This window comes from Bufo gargarizans, chromosome 1 (assembly GCF_014858855.1).
Source record: "Bufo gargarizans isolate SCDJY-AF-19 chromosome 1, ASM1485885v1, whole genome shotgun sequence".
In the NCBI taxonomy this organism is placed as follows: Eukaryota; Metazoa; Chordata; class Amphibia; order Anura; family Bufonidae; genus Bufo; species Bufo gargarizans.
In genome coordinates, this window is record NC_058080.1 from 579,235,087 (window position 1) to 579,256,233 (window position 21,147).

The following is a 21,147-nucleotide window of genomic DNA, read 5'->3' on the forward strand; positions in this document are numbered from 1 at the left end:
TATGGCCTATCGCAGACATTAGCCCTAGGCCTCTGCCTGATGGCTATGGCAAGCGGATACCATCTTTAAATTGAAGACTTCTGCCGTACATGCATGGCGGCAGTCGTCAAGGGGTTCCACGGATTGACAGATGGATACATTATTCATTGCAGAGCAGACTTTTTCTTCCGCCAAAGAATGGGAGCGGCAACTAAGAGCATAACTGATGCTCAAAAGCAAACATTTAAACAAATGGGGGAACCACATGATTTTCTGTTCATGATGGAACAGAATTACAGAAAGGTCAACGCAGATGTGAAGATACCCTCAGACTGACAATCAGCTTTACAATACTGACAAGCAGTTGTCTACAAGACATGAGAGGACGTGCAAAATGCAGAGTTATGAGAAAAGATGCTCCAGAACTGTTACATTATAGAGAATACAAGTATTTACTAAAGTAGAGAGATCAGGACGGTTATGAAACAGCATCGCACAGCCCACTTAGCTGCTGCTGCTGTAACTAGGGCCACCGCCATGAAAGGCTGAGATGGGGCAACCAATGGGGTCTTCCGGGATCATTATGGTATTTAATAGATACGCTCATGTTATATTTTTTGAACTCTCCTAATATACGTTCACCTTGTGAACCAATCACTCTGGTTTGTTTCCATTCTGCAGTAATCTTTTTCTGTTGTAGTATCCATCCTAACCCATGATGCACTTCTCCTTTCCCTGCCACAGCTCAAGTGCCAACCCTAACACCACCCAGCTGGTTTACAGCTCCTCCCACAAGCTAGCTACATAGATACTCCCCTATCAACCAGCTAATTTATAGCTCCTCCCACCAGCTAGTTACATAGACACTCCCCTATAACTGCCCCTAACACAGCTGGTTTATAGCTCGTCCCACCAGTTACACAGACACGCCCCTATCCCTGCCCCTGTGTGGACATAACATCACAGGAAATAAGAAAGAGCTGCTTGGACATGGTCATGTGACCACAGCCCAGAATTTAAAAAGGATTCTGTCACCTTGTTTTAGGTTATAGAGCTGCGGACAAGCACGGCTAGATCGCCGCTAGCCTGTCCGCAATATACCTGTCCTATAGCGCTGTGTGCTTTTATTTTGTTTAAAAAATGATTTTAGAGACATGTAAATGAGTCTTGTAAGGTGCCCAAGGAGCTGAACTAACCTTCTTGGTGCCCAGCCATGCCCCCCTGTGAAGGAGCCCAGCACCGCCTGTGTTCACCGAATCGCCTCCTTTCGTCACAGTTCGATTACCGCACTGCGCATGAGCAAGCTCACGCATCGCGAGATTACGGCATAGTGTTCCTTCCCTGTGCTGGCATCAGCCTCAGGGAAGGAACTGCGCATGCGTGAAATTACGGCAATCTAACTGACGAAAGGAGGAGATTCGGAGGACATAGGCGGTGCTGGGCTCCTTCACAGGCGGGCGTGGCTGGGCACCAGGAAGGTTAGTGCAGCCCCTTGGGCTCCTTACAAAGCTCATTTACCTATCTCTAAAATAATTTTTTAAACAAAATAAAAGCACACAGCCAGAGGCGTACATAGGAATCACTGGGCCCCATAGCAAAAATCTGAATTGGGCCCCTTAACCCCGCCCACTACCCACCATGGCCCCTCCCACTTCCTGACTTTGCTCCTCCCATGCCACACCCCCATTAAATAAATTTATACATGACCTACAGAAACTGTTAGGGGTTTCCTGGGGGTGACCTGTCACATGGGATATCTGCTGCAGCCTGCAGATCTCCTTATTTGGGGTGCCATGTTAGGCTACTTTCACACTTGCGTTCGGGTCTCCGCTTGTGAGTTCCGTTTGAAGGTTCTCACTAGCGGCACCGAACGGATCCGTCCAGCCCTAATGCATTCTGAGTGGATGCGGATCCGCTCAGAATGCATCAGTATGGCTCCATCTGTCCTCCGCTCCACTCAGCAGGCGGACACCTGAACGCTGCTTGCAGCATTCGGGTGTCTGCCTGGCCGTGCGGAGGCAAACGGATCCGTCCAGAGTTACAATGTAAGTCAATGGGGACGGATCCGTTTGAAGTTGACACAGTATGGCTCAATTTTCAAACGGATCCGTCCCCCATTGACTTTCAATGTAAAGTCAAAACGGATCCGTTTGCACTATCATGAACAAAAAAAAAATATGTTTTTTTTTTTTGTTCATGTTAATGCAAACGGATCCGTTCTGAACGGATCTAAGCGTTTGCATTATAGGTGCGGATCCGTCTGTGCAGACACCAGACGGATCCGCTCTGAACGCAAGTGTGAAAGTAGCCTTAAAGGGAATCTGTCACTAGCAATTTACCCCCAATTTTTTTTTCGTGAATCCATGTTTAACAGAGTACCTGTTTTCCATCTGTCTTGTTCTTTTGATTGCGAGTTTTGTAATTTCTTCAAAAAATCGATTCTTATGATATGTAAATGACGCTGTAAGGAGCCCAGAGGGGCGTTATTCTTTCTCCACTGTGCCCAGGAACGCCCCTCTGAAGTGCCGTGCCCGGCTAAGTTTGAAAACTAATAACGCCTCCAAGTTCATCTAAATCGCCTCCCAGAGGCACGGCTAAGTGCCGCTCTGCGGCAAACACCCCGATCCTCCTCTCGCCGGCATCCCAAATCCCGCGCAGGCGTAGTGCCGTCAGTCATCTTATCATAGCGCAGGCAATCGCCGGCACTGCGCCTGCGCGGGATTTGGGATGCCAGCGAGAGGAGGATCGGATTTGGGAGGCGATTTAGATGAACTTGGAGGCGTTATTAGTTTTCAAATTTAGCCGGGCACGGCACTTCAGAGGGGCGTTCCTGGGCACCGTGGAGAAAGAATAACGCCCCTCTGGGCTCCTTACAGCGTCATTTACATATCATAAGAATCGATTTTTTGAAGAAATGACAAGACACAGAATAAAAAGAACAAGACAGATGGAAAAAAGGTACTCATGGATCCATGTTTAATAAAGTACCTTTTTTCCATCTGTGTTCTTCTTTTCCATGTCAGTCTTGTCCTTTCTTCTAAAAATCGATTCTTAGGATAAGCAAATGACGCTGTAAGGACTGGAGCCCAGAGGGGCGGTTTTCTTTCTCCACGGTGCCCCTCTGAAGTGCCGTGCCCGCCTAAATATGAAAACTCTAACGCCTCCATGTTTAGCTGAATCGCCTCCCAGAGGCGCGGCTAAGTCCTCAACACCCGCCCCCCCTCCTCAGCGCCGCGGTCTGCAAACACCCGATCCTCCTCTCGTCGGCGTCCCAAATCCCGCGCAGGCGCAGTGCCGGCGATTGCCTGCGCCTGCGCTCTGATAATACGGCTGAGGGCAACAGCTTCAACATCGTCACTGGGCTCGGCGCATGCCCAGTGACGATGTTGAAGCTGTTGCCCTCAGCCGTATTATCAGAGCGCAGGCAATCGCCGGCACTGCGCCTGCGCGGGATTTGGGACGCCGACGAGAGGAGGATCGGGTGTTTGCAGACCGCGGCGCTGAGGAGGGGGGCGGGTGTCTAGGGCCTTAGCCGCGCCTCTGGGAGGCGATTCAGCTAAACATGGGGGGGGCCCTGGGGAGAAAAGCAGCCGCATAGCCGGCTACAGGTCATGAGTGGGCGGGGCCTTATCTGCGCTACGGGCCCCCCAGTGCCGCGGGCCCCATAGCAGTGGCGTGGTCTGCCTCTATGGGCGGTACGCCACTGCACACAGCCCTATAGGACCGGTATATTGCGGACATGCTAGCGGCGATCTAGGCGTGCATGTCCGCATCTCTATAACCTAAAATGAGGTGACAGAATCCCTTTAAAATAGAAGAAAAAAAAAAAAAAAAAAAAAAAAAAAAGGTAAAAGTAATACCGTACATTAAAAAACTACAGCTACCTTCATAAATAATTATTTTAAAGGTTGCAGATTCTAAATCTGCTACGTGTCTGTCATGTACCTGCAGTCTAACAGCCACCATCTGACAAAGGAAGGAGTTTGATGGCAGAACTTTTCAGTTTTACAGTTTTTCTGTGCTGTATTTGCACTGGTCACATGAAGTGTACCCATCGTAGTCATTCACATGGTTTGCCACCAGATGCAAAACTCCAACTCCCAGCATTTTCCAACAGCTAGCGGTTCATATATTGGAGCCCGGGAGGGTTCTTGTAAACCTCAATCTTTTTGGTGGATGTCATTATTTTTCTTATACACATTTTATTTCCTATTTTGAAGTGTAAGTACAAGGGCCAGTTCATACAGGAGTTTTTGGCATTGATTTTGGGGCGTTTCAGCCACAAAAATCAGCTCCAAAAAAAAAAAAAAAAAAAAAAAACAACATACATAGAAACACAGCCTATTTATTTCAATGGGAAGCTGCACTTGAATTCTGACGCATCAAAAAAAAAAAAAAAATGCATCTAAAACTGATTCCATGACGATTTTTTTTTTTTGTCGTGTGAACTGGCCCTTGCAGTAATTTCAAGGTATTCGATACTAAAAGCCAGATGAAGAAAGTAGAGCTTATATGAGAAGCAGTGAGCCAGGCAGATTGTGTGCATGAAATCCATTTTATCTACGGCTACAATACAGGCTGGGGCAGAGGAATGCGCTGGAAATAACCCGTGATGGCTTGTTCAGGCACATAACGTGCGTACACACAGACTGTCTCTCAGGAAGGAAGTCGACTTGCTTTTCCAACAAAGATAAACTGATTGTGCCTAACATTGTACCGGACTAGAACAACAAAAGGTTAGAAATGCCACAAGGAAACGGGCATTCGTAGACTTCACAATGTGTCTCTTGGCTGGTTATGAAGATCCAGCCTGACTGTGGAGAGCGACATGTAGAAATGAAATATTCCCAGGCGCTAGTGGGGTCTGCACAGGGGGAACCTCAAACCTTGACCCGCACTATATATACACACACCACTTAACTAATGAAAGGGATTGCCCACAAGCTATAGAGAACCGTGTATGGTCCTATGCCAAGCGATATAAAGAAAAAAAGTCTTTATACTCTATAGCTAGATTACTTGTCCAAATCTCCAAAAGTCCTAGCCAGTCTCAGGAGCTTCCAAGGTGTAACTAAAAGGGTTTTCAGAGGTTAACAGTCCCACCCTTCCAGCGCTGCAGTTCCCATCCTGGCTGGGTCCCTGCCAGTCTGGAGGTGATGAGGTCCCAAAAACCACTGCTGCCATCTCAGTATTAACATAGGTCACTGCGGTTATGCCAGACAGACCCTTTAAGTAGTGTATATTTAAATGGGTTTGGGTCAGTTAAGTTAAAATGTAGAAACTTGTGTTCAAAGTCACAATAAACTTGTGAATTTCACCTGCATGGATACGGTTCTCTACTTCTTTGCTACTTGATGTCTACAGGATTTTGGGACGCATGACTTTTAAAAAATATATACGACTTATAAATTCAAAATGGGATTCATTGTGCAGCAAGACAATTACTCATTGATTGAAAAATCGGCCCCGCTCATCCGTATGGGGTTTTGGCACTGAGCAACTGGATTTCTGCAAGCCTTATTTAGATGAATGGGACAGTCGCAGAAATGCTTGCTTCAAATCTGCTGTGTGTGAATCTGCCTAGAATTTCTAGATATTGATGACCTATCCACAAGCACGGCCATCACACAATGGATCAAGGTTTCTGCTTTGGGCCCCAGCTAATCGGTGGGGCTGCTGGGTGTCTGATGCCCTATCCTGAGGACAGGTCATCACCATCTTGAAACCAGAAAACCCCTTTAAATATCTTATGTGCTGGTTAAGACAAATGCATTTTTAATAAAGGACGGCAACTAGTTTAGAAGCTAAAGCTAGGCACTGCGCCGGATTCATCATGCTGGCTGATAAATCCTTTACCCTGGGTTCACACCTGAGCGTTTTACAGCGCGTTCAAACGCGCTGTAAAACGCTTAAGACATGAAAACCAATGCTTCCCTATGGGAAGGGTTCACACCTGGGCGTTTTACAGCGTGTACGAACGCGCTGTAAAACGCCCGACGCTCAAACAAGTACTTGAGCTTCTTTGGGGCGTTTTGACGCGCGTTTGTGGCCATAGGACACTGCAGTCAATGACACAAACGCGCGTCAAACGCGCGTTTACTATTACAAAAAACGCGCATAAAAACGCGCTACAAAAACGTGCGTAAAACACGCGTTTGAGGAACGCTCAGGTGTGAACCCAGGGTTAGTCTAAGTTTATACCACCTATATGTTGACTTGGTTTACAGCACCACATTAAAACCACGACCCCTTTCCAGTTGTTTGGAGAGTCACAAAAAGTGTCAAAAACACTTAATAAAAACGTGTTGTAAAGAATTTACTGCAGTTTTTTGGTCCAAACTGTAGCACAATTCTGGCACATTTCCTGTATGCTTCCCAAGAAACCACAGAGACGTAGAAGTGTTGTACTCCTATGGCAACTAGAAAGCCCCAAAGATATAGGAGGGTGGCTGCACACGATGTGGATTGTCTGTGGATTTTGTGCATCCGACAAATCTCACGTACACTTTGCTTTTTTTTTTTATTAGGTGCAGAAATCTGGTTGTGCGGATTTTAAAATATGTAGCATGTCAATGGTTCTCTAGAGCGGTTTTCACCATAGACTTCAATGGGGTCGTTAACATAAAAAGAAAATCCACACCAAAAGGCTACGTTCACACGAAAAACGGATCCGAAAAACGCGGACACCGGACCATGTGCGTTCTGCAATTTGTGGACCTCACATGCTGCCGCTATCATAGAAAATGACTATTCAATTGCGGACAAGAATAGGACATGTTTTATTTTTTCTTATTATTTTTTTGCAGGACCCCAGCACGGAACTACGGATGTAGAAATGAATGGTTCCGCACCCATTCCGCAAAATTGCGAAATGGATGCAGACTTATGCGGTCGTGTAAATGTAGCAAAAAAATAAAATAAAATACATTTTTAAAAAAAATGCACAAATAACACACCAAGACTGCAATAAATAGTGCAGATTTTATGTGCGTTTTATTGTGCAGTTTTTGTGCAGATTTCATGTGGATTTTCTGCACCATGTGCAGCCACCCTAAGGCCCCTTTCACACGGGCGAGTTTTCCGCGCGGTTGCAATGCACGAGTTGAACGCATTGCACCCGCACTGAATCAGGACCCATTCATTTCTATGGGGCTGTTCACATGAGCGGTGATTGCTGCGTGAAAATTGCAGCAAGCTCTATTTTGTGCGTTTTTCATGCAACGCAGGCCCCATAGAAGCGAATGGGGCTGCGTGAAAATCGCAAGCATCCACAAGCAAGTGCGGTTGCTAGGAGACGATCGGGATGGGGACCTGATCTTTATTATTTTCCCTTATATCATGGTTATAAGGGAAAATAATAGCATTCTGAATACAGAATGCATAGTACAATAGCGCTGGAGGGGTTAAAAAAATATATATAAAACATTTTTTAACTCACCTTAATCCACTTGCTCGTGCAGCCCGGCTTCTCTTCTGTGCAGTGTACAGGAAAAGGACCTGTGGTGACGTCAATCCGGCCATCACATGATCTTTTACCATGGTGATGGATCATGTGATGACCAGAGTGACATCACCACAGGTCCTTTTCCTGTACACAGCACAGAAGAGAAGCAGGGCTGCATGAGCAAGTGGATTAAGGGGAGTTAAAAAAAAAAAAAAAAAAAATATTTTTAACCCCCTCCAGCGCTATTGTACTATGCATTCTGTAGTAAGAATGCCATTATTTTCCCTTATAACCATGTTATAAGGGAAAATAATACAATCTACACAACACCTAACACAAGCCCGAATTTCTGTGAAGAAGTTCGGGTACCAAACATGCCGATTTCTCTCATGCGCGTGCAAAACGCATTACAATGTTTTGCACTTGCGCGGAAAAATCGCACATGTTCCCACAACGCACCGCACCTTTTCCCGCAACGCCCGTGTGAAAGGGGCCTAAGTGTACAGGTAAGTACTCCGTAAACACACAAGTTAAGCTGTCCTTACCATGTCTTACACAGTTCTACAAAAAGAAAATCTACAAAAGTTAGTTTGTTTCAGAGGAGTCATTTCAGTCACGAACACCCTGACAAACCTGTATCTTCCAGAGAGGTGGTTTTCATTGGGAAATACAGTCAGTATATTTGCTCTCCATCTACAGTGTAAATTAATAGCAAACAATGCTGGAGTGTATGTGTGCTTACAATGGGTGGATTACAGCACAGAATGGGGGAGTCCACACGCCGACAGCGTTGGTATCATCAGTGCTGGCTTCCTGTAGCTGCATCTCCAGTTCTAAGAAGAATGTACTTTCTCTGCATCTGTAGCTTCAGACAGATCAGCTACTGGGATTTCTTAGGAGATGCCACATGACACAGAACAGACATATCTTTGTTACATTTGTGATTATATTGCATGAAATAGATGCTTTACTGACAATGGAATGCAGATCAACATAAGCTGAACCATAGCAATGTAGAAAGAAATATTCCAGCAGAGGATCACTTCTTAATTGGTTCGTCTTTATTGCTCGTGTTGCGCATTACATGTTCAGGACATCACCTCCCACCATCACCGGTTGTCATGTTTCGAACCTTAACCCCTTAAGGACCCTGCCATTTTTTCACCTTAAGGACCTGCCCATTTTTTGCTAATCCGACATGCGTCACTTTATGTGGTAATAACTTTGGAACGCTTTTACTTATCTAAGCCATTCTGAGATTGTTTTCTCGTCACACATTGTACTTCATGACAGTGGTAAATTTGAGTCAAAATATTTCATTTTTATTTATAAAAAAAATACCAAATTTACCAAAAATTTGGAAAAATTCATAATTTTCAAAATTTCTATTATTCTGCTTTTAAAACAGATAGTAATACCTCCTAAAATAGTTTACTTTAAATTTCCCTTATGTCTACTTCATGTTTGGACAATTTTGTGAATGACAGCTCCCCAAACATAGCACTAAGGAAGGGCTATGGATGTGTGAGGAGTACTGAAGGGGTTAACTCTGCAGCTGAGGAGGAAGGGCATGCTAATCCATAGCTTTGATCTCCTCAGCACTAGATAAGGAGAATTACAAGTAGCTCAGTTCTTATCAACTGTGTGTTTACTCACAGTGACCATTTTACTGCAGGAGAAATTGTTCCCTAGTGCCAAGTACCTGCAAGTTAGGACGAGCATTCTCATCCAAGGTCCTGAACGTGTTAAAGGATAACAGTCATATTTTACCTCAAAATTCAATTTTCAGATATGTATTTACTACTGAGGTGATAATCCATAAATCACTTTTCTTTTTCCTCACATACCCTATTATTTAAGAAGATTTTGTCCATAGCAACCGTTATTCACCAGACTTCATTCTGCCTCTCCTCCCAAGATGGCCGCCTTCCCTCACTACCCAGAATGCATTGTGCTAATCTTGTGAATGCGCTGTCAGGACACCCGGCACCAGGAGCAATCACAGAGGTCCCTGCCTCTGGACTCCGATCCCCTCAGTGAGTGTTTTGGAGATCGGGCTGTGCTGCTGTGTTTCTGTGCCCTGATCTCTCGTTCAGGATGGCCGAGCCGGAGAATATGTTTATTTCAGACAGGGAGGCAGTCTATCCCCCCACCCCTCCTCTCCCCTGCAATTGAACAGGATGGTTGAGTGGTTCAGTAGATTGTCAGATGTAACATACAGCTGTAAATCTACTGTAACTGCGGACTTTAGTGCACTGACCTGCGACCGCTGTATGTAAGGGGTCAACTGTGAGGAAGCTCCCTCGTCCCCTCTCCTGAACGTCAGTGCAGGGGTTTATGTATATTTTAATATATATAATTTTTATTTTATTTTTAACACGTGGTTGGGTACCTGGTGTAATGCTTAGAACGTGATTTACAGCTCTCTATGCAGGAAATAACTTCCTGGTTCAGACATGAGCGAGCACGCAGGGTGCGGGACTGCCCACTTCTACGCTTCTACGTCCTCAGTCTTCTGAATGAAGAAGCTGGGAGACGGAAGACACCTAGCAATGCTCTTTTAGCAGCAAAGCTAAAATGCCACAGGGAGGACCGGACATGCAGGAATTACATGGTAATTTAGTACCTAGCCAAAAGTATAAACTAGGGCACTAATGTAAACACAATGAGACAAATACAATTATATATAAATAATAATAATACTATGACCGTTATCCTTTAAAAGGTTATGATTAAGAATGCTTCAGTTCGAAACATGACAACCAATGACTGTGGGAGGTGATGTCCTGAACATGTAACACGATCAATAAAGACAAACCAATTAAGAAGTGATCCTGTGCTGGAATATTTCTTTATACATTGTGTAGGAAGGCGCAAGTGTCCATCATTGACGGAAGGTATGCATCACCGAGATTCCTGGCCTCTGTGAGGTAAGAGCTGATAATTTCATGCGTCAGCGGCAGCTAGTGCTGGATGACATGGTTTTGCCATTTAGTATGGCTGTAAAGCCGATCCAGACCAGCTCTTACTGGGAGCAGCCAAAGTGCAGGATGGGTGGCTTCTCCCCACATTCCAGGCCGGGTCTTGGTTTGGGCTATAAAACACATGCAGCACTGTCAGGTGGTGAGAATTTACTCCATTGCTGTATGGTGGGAACAAACACCAGACTCAAGGTGACTGTTTTCCTTGAAACTGAAACTTTTTGTTTTGCTTATCTTTATGTGTGAATAAATACCTAACTGTTTAAGTTTAGATGTGGTGGTTGCCTCTAGACTGCGTCAGCAAGCCTTTCTACCAGAGCAAATCCCCACAATTGGTGGAGGATGCTGGCAAACCGAAAAGTTTTTGTATTTCCCTGGCACAAGTGCATGTCCTACATTAAGCCGGCAAGGTTACGACCCATGTCCCCAGACAAAATGGAGGCGTTCGTGAAGGCCCTAGTGGAGGCTAACTGGCAGCAGCGGGAAACTAACCATCTGCTATTGCAACATGTGATGGCATTGCAAGCGGCAGGAGCATCCCTGAACGTCCATGATGCCCGGAAAGCTGTCCGTGCGGCGATCCCTAAGATGACCCCCTCAGAGGACGTCGAGATCTATCTGGCGGTGTTTGAAAACGTGGCCGTGAGGGAAAAGCTACCCAGAGACCAGTGGGCTGAGGTCGTCGCTCCGTTCCTGGCGTCAAGACCCCAGCAAGTTTTTTTACGATCTCCCCAATGATCAAGTGGCTGGCTACCTGACCGTAAAAGGTGAGATCTTGGCGAGACTGGGGGTGAATGTGTTGGTCCGGGCCTAGCAAGTGCATCAGTGGGAGTTTAACCTGGCTGAACCCGCCAGACCGCAGTATTCTGAGCTGTTACACTGTTTGAAAAAATGGCTGCAGCCGGACATACTGACCGGATGTGTTCTCGGACCTCCCTGGACGCACGTCCATAATCCGGCATGACATTATCACTGAGCCTCAGGCAAAAGTCTGGTTAAAACCGTACCGGGTACCCGAGGTTTGGCAACAAGCCATCGCGGACGAAGTGCAGCTAATGCTCCAGCTAGGTGTCATCGAGGAGTCAAAAAGTGAATTGGCCAGTCCTATAGTCTTAATACCCAAGCCGGATGGGATATTGCGGTTGAGTAACGAATTCCACAAACTGAATGAGGTGTCCAAATTTGATGTATATCCCATGCCCCGAGTAGATGAGCTTATTTGTGGTACAGACCGATGCCTCTGAAGTAGGCCTTGGAGCTGTACTCTCTCAGGACATCAATGGGGAGGAACATTCCGTTTTCCTGAGCCGAAAGCTTACCCCAGCCGAGACTAGGTACAGTATTGTGGAGAGAGAGTGCCTGGCCATCAAATGGGCACTCGAGTCTCTCCGCTATTATCTGTTGGAGAGAAAGTTCCGTCTGGTGACCGACCACTCGCCTCTCAAGTGGATGAGCCAAGCCAAAGAGAGGAATGCTCGGGTCACCAGATGGTTCTTGTCGTTACAGAACTTCAAGTTCTCAGTGAAACACAGGGCAGACCACTTACAGGGAAACGTGGAAGCCCTCTCCCGGGTACATTGTCTGGCAAGTGTTCACCTCCTCAGGGTTGAACAAAGGGGGGAGGTATGTAGTATGTAGGAAGGTGGCAGGGTCACTCATTGACAGAAGGTATGTGTCACAGAGATTCCTGGCCTCGGTGAGATAAGAGCTTGTAATTTCATGCGTCAGCAGCAGCTAGTGCTGGCTGACATGGTTTTGCCATTTAGTATGGCTGTAAAGCCGATCTGGGCCAGCTCTTACTGGGAGAAGCCAAAGTGCAGGGTGGGTGGCTGCTCCCCACGTTCCAGACAGGGTCTTGGTTTGGGCTATGAAACAAAGGCAGCACTGTCAGGTGGTGAGAATTTAATCCTCTGACAGTGAAGCTTTGTCAGTCTCTGTGTTGGGACCTGGGAGTTTGGGCCTGGGCAAAGGCCTGCTACCTTGTTGGCGTGCTAGCAGGCGGTTTCTGCTATGTCCAAGGACTTCTGCATTGCTGCATAGTGTGAACAAACACCAGACTCAAGGTGACCGTTTTCCTTGAAACTTTTTGTTTTACTTATCCTTATGTGTGAATAAACACCGAACTGTTTAAGTAAAAGACGTTGTCGTTGGCTCTATGCTGCGCCCGCAAGACTGTCTACCAGATCAAATCCCCACAATTGCTATGCGAAGAACCTGCCTTGGTCCTTTTCCGTGCACGGCGAGCTGTGGGTGAGCTGGAGGTGAACCTTTACCCAATACAGTGGGGTTTCTCTCAGTTCCTCCACTCCGCAAAAAGTTATATTTTTTTTGCAGTGCAGACGGATCATGGACCCATTCATTTGTAATGGGTCTGGAGCTGTCTGTGGAATCCGCACAGATGTTGCCTGTGCATTGGGGGCCACAAATTACAGTCCCCAATGCACAGAACGGCCGTGTGCATGAGGCCTTAGTATTTTGGATCAGTACTCGTAAGGCAAAGCCAACAGAAAGTCCAAAACAAGGAGTAAACCGCTCCATCCTACTAAGGTTAGATGCACATGACCATATCAATTTTGTGGTCCGCAAAATACAGATACCGTCCGTGCATATGTGGCAATTTCCACACTCCCTTCAATGGAACTATTTTCATCTGCAAAACAGACAAGAATAGGAAATGTTCTATATTTTGTTGGACGGCCACACGGATGATATCGATGTGCTGTCCTTAATTTTTGTGGATCCACCGAAATTAATGTGTACTCTGTAAAAAAAAAAAAATACATTTTGGATCAGACGTGGACCAGAGCCCAAATTACGGTGGTGTTGTGTGTGTCTGTTCTACTCATAGTCCTGGATTCCAAATACTTTCCAAAATATTGTCATGTGACAGCAACCTTATACTGAATAAAATTCTCATCCTGGGCCCAAAAATAATTAATAGAACGACATTGAGGTTGTGATGTTGTAGGCTCACACCCAGTACGTCCTGTGTGAAAGCATTTTGCGGAGAGCACATTGCCGGCACTAATAGAATATGCCTGTTCTTGTCCGCATGTGATGCCCCATAGAAATGAATGGGTCCGCAATTCCGTTCCGCAAAATGCGGAACGAAATTGCGGACTTGTGAATGGACCCTAAGTTTGGAAATAGCAGGCACGCTTTAGGTCACACTCTTCCTTATAGGACGTTTATGATGTTTCTCAAACCAAGTCCATCCATACTTCATTTCACGTTATGACTTCTGCAGAAACGGAGAGACACAATGGCCACAGGAAGCAAAACTTCAGTATGGAGAAGTGCAACTGGTTAGGGAATTTTAGGCAAGATTATTTTAAAATGTGTAAATTTCTATAGAAAGTGGGAGAGAATGTTGTGACTTCCTCTGTAAATCTCTAAAAACCTGGAACCAAACTGCTAAACACGGGTAAAGGAGGGCAGAGTTCCATTAGTACTGGATGAGGGGGCAACGGCAGGGAGGAAGGTGAAAACAAACTCACCTTCCAATTTGATCCACCACCACCGCTCTGCCCTCTCCACCAGGCTGCAGCTTTGACTTAAAGGGGTATTGTTGTTAAATGTTATCCCCATTCACAGGACAAAGGATAACTATTAGATTGGTTGGGGTTCTACTGCTGGGACCCCCAACGATCACAAGGACCCCGTCCCCCCTGCAGCTCCCTTGAAATGACCGGAGCAGCCAATCAGCCATGCGTACGACTGCTGCATTAATTTCCAGGGGAATTCCAGAGATAGTGGAGCGCTGTACACTGCTATCTCTAGAACTCGCATAGAAATGAATGGAGCAGACCGCTCTGGTCATTTCAGGGGAGCTGCAGAGGAATCTGGGGCCCCCATTTTCATGATCAGTGGGGGTAGGACCCCCACCGATCTAATAGTTATCCCCTATCCTATCCAACACCAATAAAGTCTAACAGGTTCTGAATCAAATAGACCCCAGTGGCTCAAAATGCAGCGCCAAACGGGTTTTTAATCCAGGACCTTTGGTGCTCACTACTGCATCAGAGCCTGGGCCCACCAGAAGATCCTGTGGTGGTCTAGTGGGCCAGTCCACCTTTCAGTCTGCTGCACTGAGCAGTCTATGAACAAGTCTCATATATGTCCTGGGAACCCTGCCGGTGCCGGTGGCTATGGGAAATGTACACTGCAAGCAAAGTTAACAGTATCCACTCTCATGCTTTTACTGACTACATGTGGCAAGCTGAGGTATACACTACACCTCCATATTAGCCTTGGCAAATGTTCTCATATATACTCATTGACAAAAAAAAAAAAAAAAAAATAATGCACCCAAATGGAAATGTTAATGTCATGGCACAGCTTCCAAAATGCATTGTTTCAGCAGAATAATGGTCACCACTCACAGCAAGGGTTTCCAAGGAATTTCTCTGTCAGATTACAACACCTCTTTGGCCTGCCCAGAGGCCAGATTTATTGCAAATCGAGTATTTGTGAGACCAACTGGGACACCTGCTTCAGCGACCTATGAGCGAGCAGGGTCTACAGGTCCAGCTGTAACATCTGTGGTCAAATGTACTGCAGGATACAGTACAGAACCTGTATGACTTCATGCCCAACCATATCTCATCCTGTATCCAGGCTAGAGGAGACCTAACATTGTACTAGAGCCTCCTTCCAATTGTAAAGTTTCCCCAATAAACTTATCTTTTCACTCCAATATGTTTTTGTGTTCTAATGTTCTAAAACCTCCGTATGGCGTCCGTGTTTTTTGTGGACCCATTTAAATGAATGGGTCCGCATCCTATCCGCAAAAAAAACAAAAACAGAACAGACACGGAAACAAAACACGGTCGTGTGCATAAGGCCTTTTCCACATACAGGTCTTTATCATACCGTCCTTTTCGTTTCACGCCCAAATCAAGCAGCTGCAATGTCTGAACGGTCCCCCATCACGAGGAGCTAATGAGACAACACAGGTTTCGGATCCATGAATAACACATTCCGCAACCGTCCTGTTGCTTGCCAAAACAAATACAGTAACTTACTGGTGAGTGTATGCAAAGCGAGGGCAAACCTCAATCATTATTCAGGGACACAATTTCCATACAAACTGCTGTTTCCTTACTGCTTCCACATTTTGCTCAGATGGATAGTTGACAAGCCACCATCCAGAATTGTATGTCCTACTTCAGATAAGTTAGGTGAAGCAGTGGTTACTTTGTTGGTTTAATACAGTGATAACTACTTCAGACAACGTGACACCAGGGGATGTTAACTTGAGAATACACAAGCTTTGTCTGCAAAAAAAATAAATAAAACTTTCTGCCAGAACAGGTCATGTAATGTATTGGGGAGCAACGTCACCACTGCAGCCAGTCATTGGCAGCAGCAGCCAAGTAGCCGATTTCAAACAGGATGTTGACATGTGGGGGCCAGAGTGAGGCAGCGGTGGTAGGGGAGAGAAGAAGCTGGAGCCCACAGCAGGGAGCAGGTTAGTAAGATTTCCTCCACAGGTCCAGCCATATGTGAGTCTGGCAAAAGTCCCCCCAAAAGGGGTTCTCCATTTTGGACAGTTCCTACCTATTACAAGGGTCACTTGATAATGAGCTGATCACAAAGAATCCCCCTACCAAGACCACCGCTGATCAGTTGTAATCTGTAATCTTTCCCTGCAGTGACACCTCAGGGGAAAGGAAGCATTACACTGAGCAGACACTCTAACCACCTTCCAGAGATGAGGATCCTGAACAGCAGACTCCTCTATTAACCCAAAATTACCTAATAGGATACAAAACAAACTGGACAACCTATTCAATGTAGAATAAAAGGGACAAGATTAACAATAAGCATATATAAAGTGCATATACAGTAATGTGGGCACAATGGTTGCTATTAAGAGAGCAAATCAGACTGACACTATACGTATGGTGGGAGTATGGCTGCAGTATTATTATAAAATACTATTATTTTAGTAATAGATTATTTTTTACGATTAATCAAGTAATCTAATAAGAAAAAATGAATAGGCTGTTTTCCTTTATAAAAAAACTCAGACCCCCATCAGTCCCCAACACCCTTCGTGGGGAACTGATGCAATGCGATCAGCCCTAGTGCATCAGTTCCCCACAGTGCCATCAGCTGCTCCCTCAGTGCCACACGCGGGGGGAGAGGCGACCCCCGTCCTCTTCATCCTGCAGCCTAGGACCAAAGGGGGCGGGCTGCGGAGGAGGTTGCTGGAAGAACACTCCACACCGAAAGGTAGCAGACTGCCGGCTGGCATGGCAGCTGGACACGCGCACAAAGTTTCGCTCAGCAGAGTGCAGGAAGGTACGGGCCGGTGGGTGACCACAGAGCAGCGAGTTAGCAAGCGCTTCACTCCTGCTCCGTGGTCACATGGCACAAACGAATCCTCAATGCAAAAAATGTGATCGATTTAATCGAGTAATCGTTTCAGCCCTAGGTGGGAGTAATTAATGGCAACCTTCCTACCCATCTGTTTGCACAGACACATAGCTGTGGTTTACTTGACTAAAACGCTGTTTTTCTTTTGTTGATTTGAATCTTTGTTCCCGAGTCATCATACTTTTTCTTAATAAGCAAATTAGACCTTTGGTGCAACGTGGGTGTCACTGTTGCTCTTGTTGCACCCATGCGCCGCTCCTTTCTGCGATCAGCTCCCCCCTCACTGCTTTCCCACAAAAATGAGTGAGAGCAACGGTGATGTCCTCATTGCACCAAAGGCCTTGTTCACTCCCAGCTTCCCTCATAATTATTAATATCAGATGCTTCATGGCGGTTTCAGCTGCCGAACTTGCAACGATCTAATGATTGCAAATAAGTCTGCATTTTTAAAAGAAGATGGGACAGCCACTTTAAGTTCACTTTTACCATCACACGTTGACGTTTTTTAGTAGAGGCTGCATGTTTAGTAGTAAAAATGGTCCTATGCGCTCAGTATTCTGCATTGGCGACATACAGATATATGCTAAAGACCAAGTCCATAGAACCAAGAAAGGAGAAACCATGCAGTAAACACACAATCAGGTCCACACCTACTATACCTCTAGATACGCCATGGCTTCTCAAATCCCTCATAAATAAGGATCATAGATATCTCTGTATATGTCTGACTACCCTTTGTATGGGTGGAAAATAATGCATGTTTTCATGTCCCAGCAGACATTCAGCACACACAAGGTTGCAAATAACCTTAATATTTTGTGAAAAAAAAATTGAAAAATTGTCCTGTTATATAATACCAATTTGTCAAATTTACCAGACATAAATATTAATATCCCAGCGTGCCTTAACATTTACCCTAAGTTCACACCTGAGCGTTTTAAAGCACGTTCAAATGCGCTGTAAAACGCTCAACATGTGAAAAACCAATGCTTCCCTATGGCCCTGGTTCACACTTGAGCGTTTTACAGCGCGTTTAAACGCGCTGTAAAACGCCCGACGCATAAACAAGTTCTTGAGCTTTTTTTGGGGCGTTTGTCACGCGTTTTGGCCATAGACTCATTGGACAACACTGCAGTCAATCACAAACGCGCGTTTACTATTGCAAAAAACGCGCATAAAAACGCGCGACAAATACACACGTCTCAGAAACGCTCAGGTGTGAACCCAGGGTTAAGGAATCCATAGATGTTTGATGAGATTGGCCAAGCCAACCACCAGAAAATATTTCGACAAGAGGTTTGAATCCTCCACATTGGGGGAAATCATAGAAACTAGTCAACACTACAAGTCATAGCAAAATACAATGCCAATGAATTCCATCACTAAAACCATTTTTCCTTGATCCTATGGAAATGTATGGACTAAAAGGACACCCATCTAAAGTCTATGGGTTCCTTTAAAATAAAAGGAAGTTGATGTAAAAAGAAAAAAAGAACAAGACAAATATATTCAATAAAAACGTCATTAATTATATATATATATATATATATATAGACACAGACGTGGACAAAATTGTTGGTACCCTTTGGTCAATGAAAGAAAAAGTCACAATGGTCACAGAAATAACTTTAATCTGACAAAAGTAATAATAAATTAAAATTCTATAAATGTTAACCAATGAAAGTCAGACATTGTTTTTCAACCATGCTTCAACAGAATTATGTAAAAAAATAAACTCATGAAACAGGCATGGACAAAAATGATGGTACCCCTAACTTAATATTTTGTTGCGCAACCTTTTGAGGCAATCACTGCAATCAAACGCTTCCTGTAACTGTCAATGAGACATCTGCACCTCTCAGCAGGTATTTTGGCCCACTCCTCATGAGCAAACTGCTCCAGTTGTGTCCGGTTTGAAGGGTGCCTTTTCCAGACTGCATGTTTCAGCTCCTTCCAAAGATGCTCAATAGGATTGAGGTCAGGGCTCATAGAAGGCCACTTTAGAATAGTCCAATTTTTTCCTCTTAGCCATTCTTGGGTGTTTTTAGCGGTGTGTTTTGGGTCATTGTCCTGTTGCAAGACCCATGACCTGCGACTGAGACCAAGCTTTCTGACACTGGCTAGTACATTTCTCTCTAGAATTCCTTGATAGTCTTGAGATTTCATTGTACCCTGCACAGATTCAAGACACCCTGTGCCAGACGCAGCAAAGCAGCCCCAGAACATAACAGAGCCTCCTCCATGTTTCACAGTAGGGACAGTGTTCTTTTCTTGATATGCTTCATTTTTTCGTCTGTGAACATACAGCTGATGTGCCTTGGCAAAAACTTTGATTTTTGTCTCATCTGTCCACAGGACATTCTCCCAGAAGCTTTGTGGCTTGTCAACATGTAGTTTGGCATATTCCAGTCTTGCTTTTTTATGATTCGTTTTCAACAATGGTGTCCTCCTTGGTCGTCTCCCATGTAGTCCACTTTGGCTCAAACAACGACGGATGGTGCGATCTGACACTGATGTTCCTTGAGCATGAAGTTCACCTTGAATCTCTTTAGAAGTCTTTCTAGGCTCTTTTGTTACCATTCGGATTATCCGTCTCTTAGATTTGGCATCAATTTTCCTCCTGCGGCCACGTCCAGGGAGGTTGGCTACAGTCCCATGGATCTTAAACTTATGAATAATATGTGCAACTGTACTCACAGGAACATCTAGTTGCTTGGAGATGGTCTTATAGCCTTTACCTTTAACATGCTTGTCTATAATTTTCTTTCTGATCTCTTGAGACAGCTCTTTCCTTTGCTTCCTCTGGTCCATGTCGAGTGTGGTACACACCATATCACCAAACAACACAGTGATTACCTGGAGCCATATATATAGGCCCAATGGCTGATTACAAGGTTGTAGACACCTGTGATGCTAATTAGTGGACACACCTTGAATTAACATGTCCCTTTGGTCACATTATGTTCTGTGTTTTCTAGGGGTACCATCATTTTTGTCCATGCCTGTTTCATGAGTTTATTTTTTTACATAATTCTGTTGAAGCATGGTTGAAAAACAATGTCTGACTTTCATTGGTTAACATTTATAGAATTTTAATTTATTATTACTTTTGTCAGATTAAAGTTATTTCTGTGACCATTGTGACTTTTTCTTTCATTGACCAAAGGGTACCAACAATTTTGTCCACGTCTGTATATATATATATATAATAAAGTATCTGAAATAAAGCATAAAACAAAAATAAATACAGAAGATAGAAAACATTTGCATTGAAGAACACACCACAATTAACTGAACTATCGGCGTCACTTCATCTGCCTGTCCATGAAGACCACACTTCATTTTCACTTAAAGTCAATGTCACCACACTCCTCCATAGTAATCTAAATGAATTGTCAGCTGTGCGTCTGCTGATTGAAACGCCATTTTCACAATCCCAACATGCTTTTAATAGATGCCCTCAGCTTTAAAGGGGTTCTCAGGGAATTAAGAAAAGGAAAATACCTAAAAATATTACTTTAAATATATCATTATTAAAAATATTTTCCCAAATATCTTTGATTAGTTATAATGGTTCGTTTTGTCTCTGGAGCAATCATTAGAAGAAATAAAATGACTGCCGTCCTACTAGTACACACAAAACCTGTCCTAGTCACATAGCAGGAAACAGCCACATCCTAGCCCCCTCTCTGTACTTCATGTCTCCTCATGAAATCCATTCCTACAGAGATTCAGCTGAAGATCATATTAAACTGTATTCAGGACCATAATCCCTGACAACCAGGAGTAGAGAGGAGGATGAGGCAGCTCTTTAGCTCAGTGTTGTGAAGTAACTGGTATTCCTGTGTAATTAGGACAGGTTTTGTGTGTGCCAATAGGACGGCGGCCATTTTATTTCTACTAATAATTGTTCCCCAGAGAAAACAAGCTATTATAACTAACGGAAGGTATTTAGGAATATATTTATACTAAAGTAATATTCACGTATTTTCATTTCCTTAATTCCTTGAGAACCCCTTTAAGAGACAGGTTCAGGTAGGTGTAATCTCGTCAGGCCCCATAGTCACACGCATGCAGGCGTCAGGGCATAATGCGTGTGCACCCATTCTTCAAGCGCTGGTGCACTCGCGAGAACATCAAGCCAGATGAGATTACATTTCCCCTGATTAGCCCTATCACTCAAAACTGGTGGGTGTGGCCTCTAGCAACAGGAAGTGGAGCTTTTGACGCCCTTGTTGCACTAAGCAGGTCATTTGCATGAACTTCTCTGCTGGCACTGATCAAGATGGGGGAATCAGCATGTCAACCAGTAGACAAGGGCAATTTATTTGGATTACTATGGAGAAATGTGGTGACAGATTC

At 44.6% G+C, this 21,147-nt stretch overlaps 1 protein-coding gene across 4 annotated transcripts in view; it reads right to left on the minus strand.

Annotated features, from left to right (window-relative positions):
* Positions 1 to 21,147, minus strand: part of SH2B3 (SH2B adaptor protein 3) — a 123,849-nt gene that overhangs the window by 60,927 nt on the left and 41,775 nt on the right. The gene's annotated exons all lie outside the window — the stretch shown is intronic.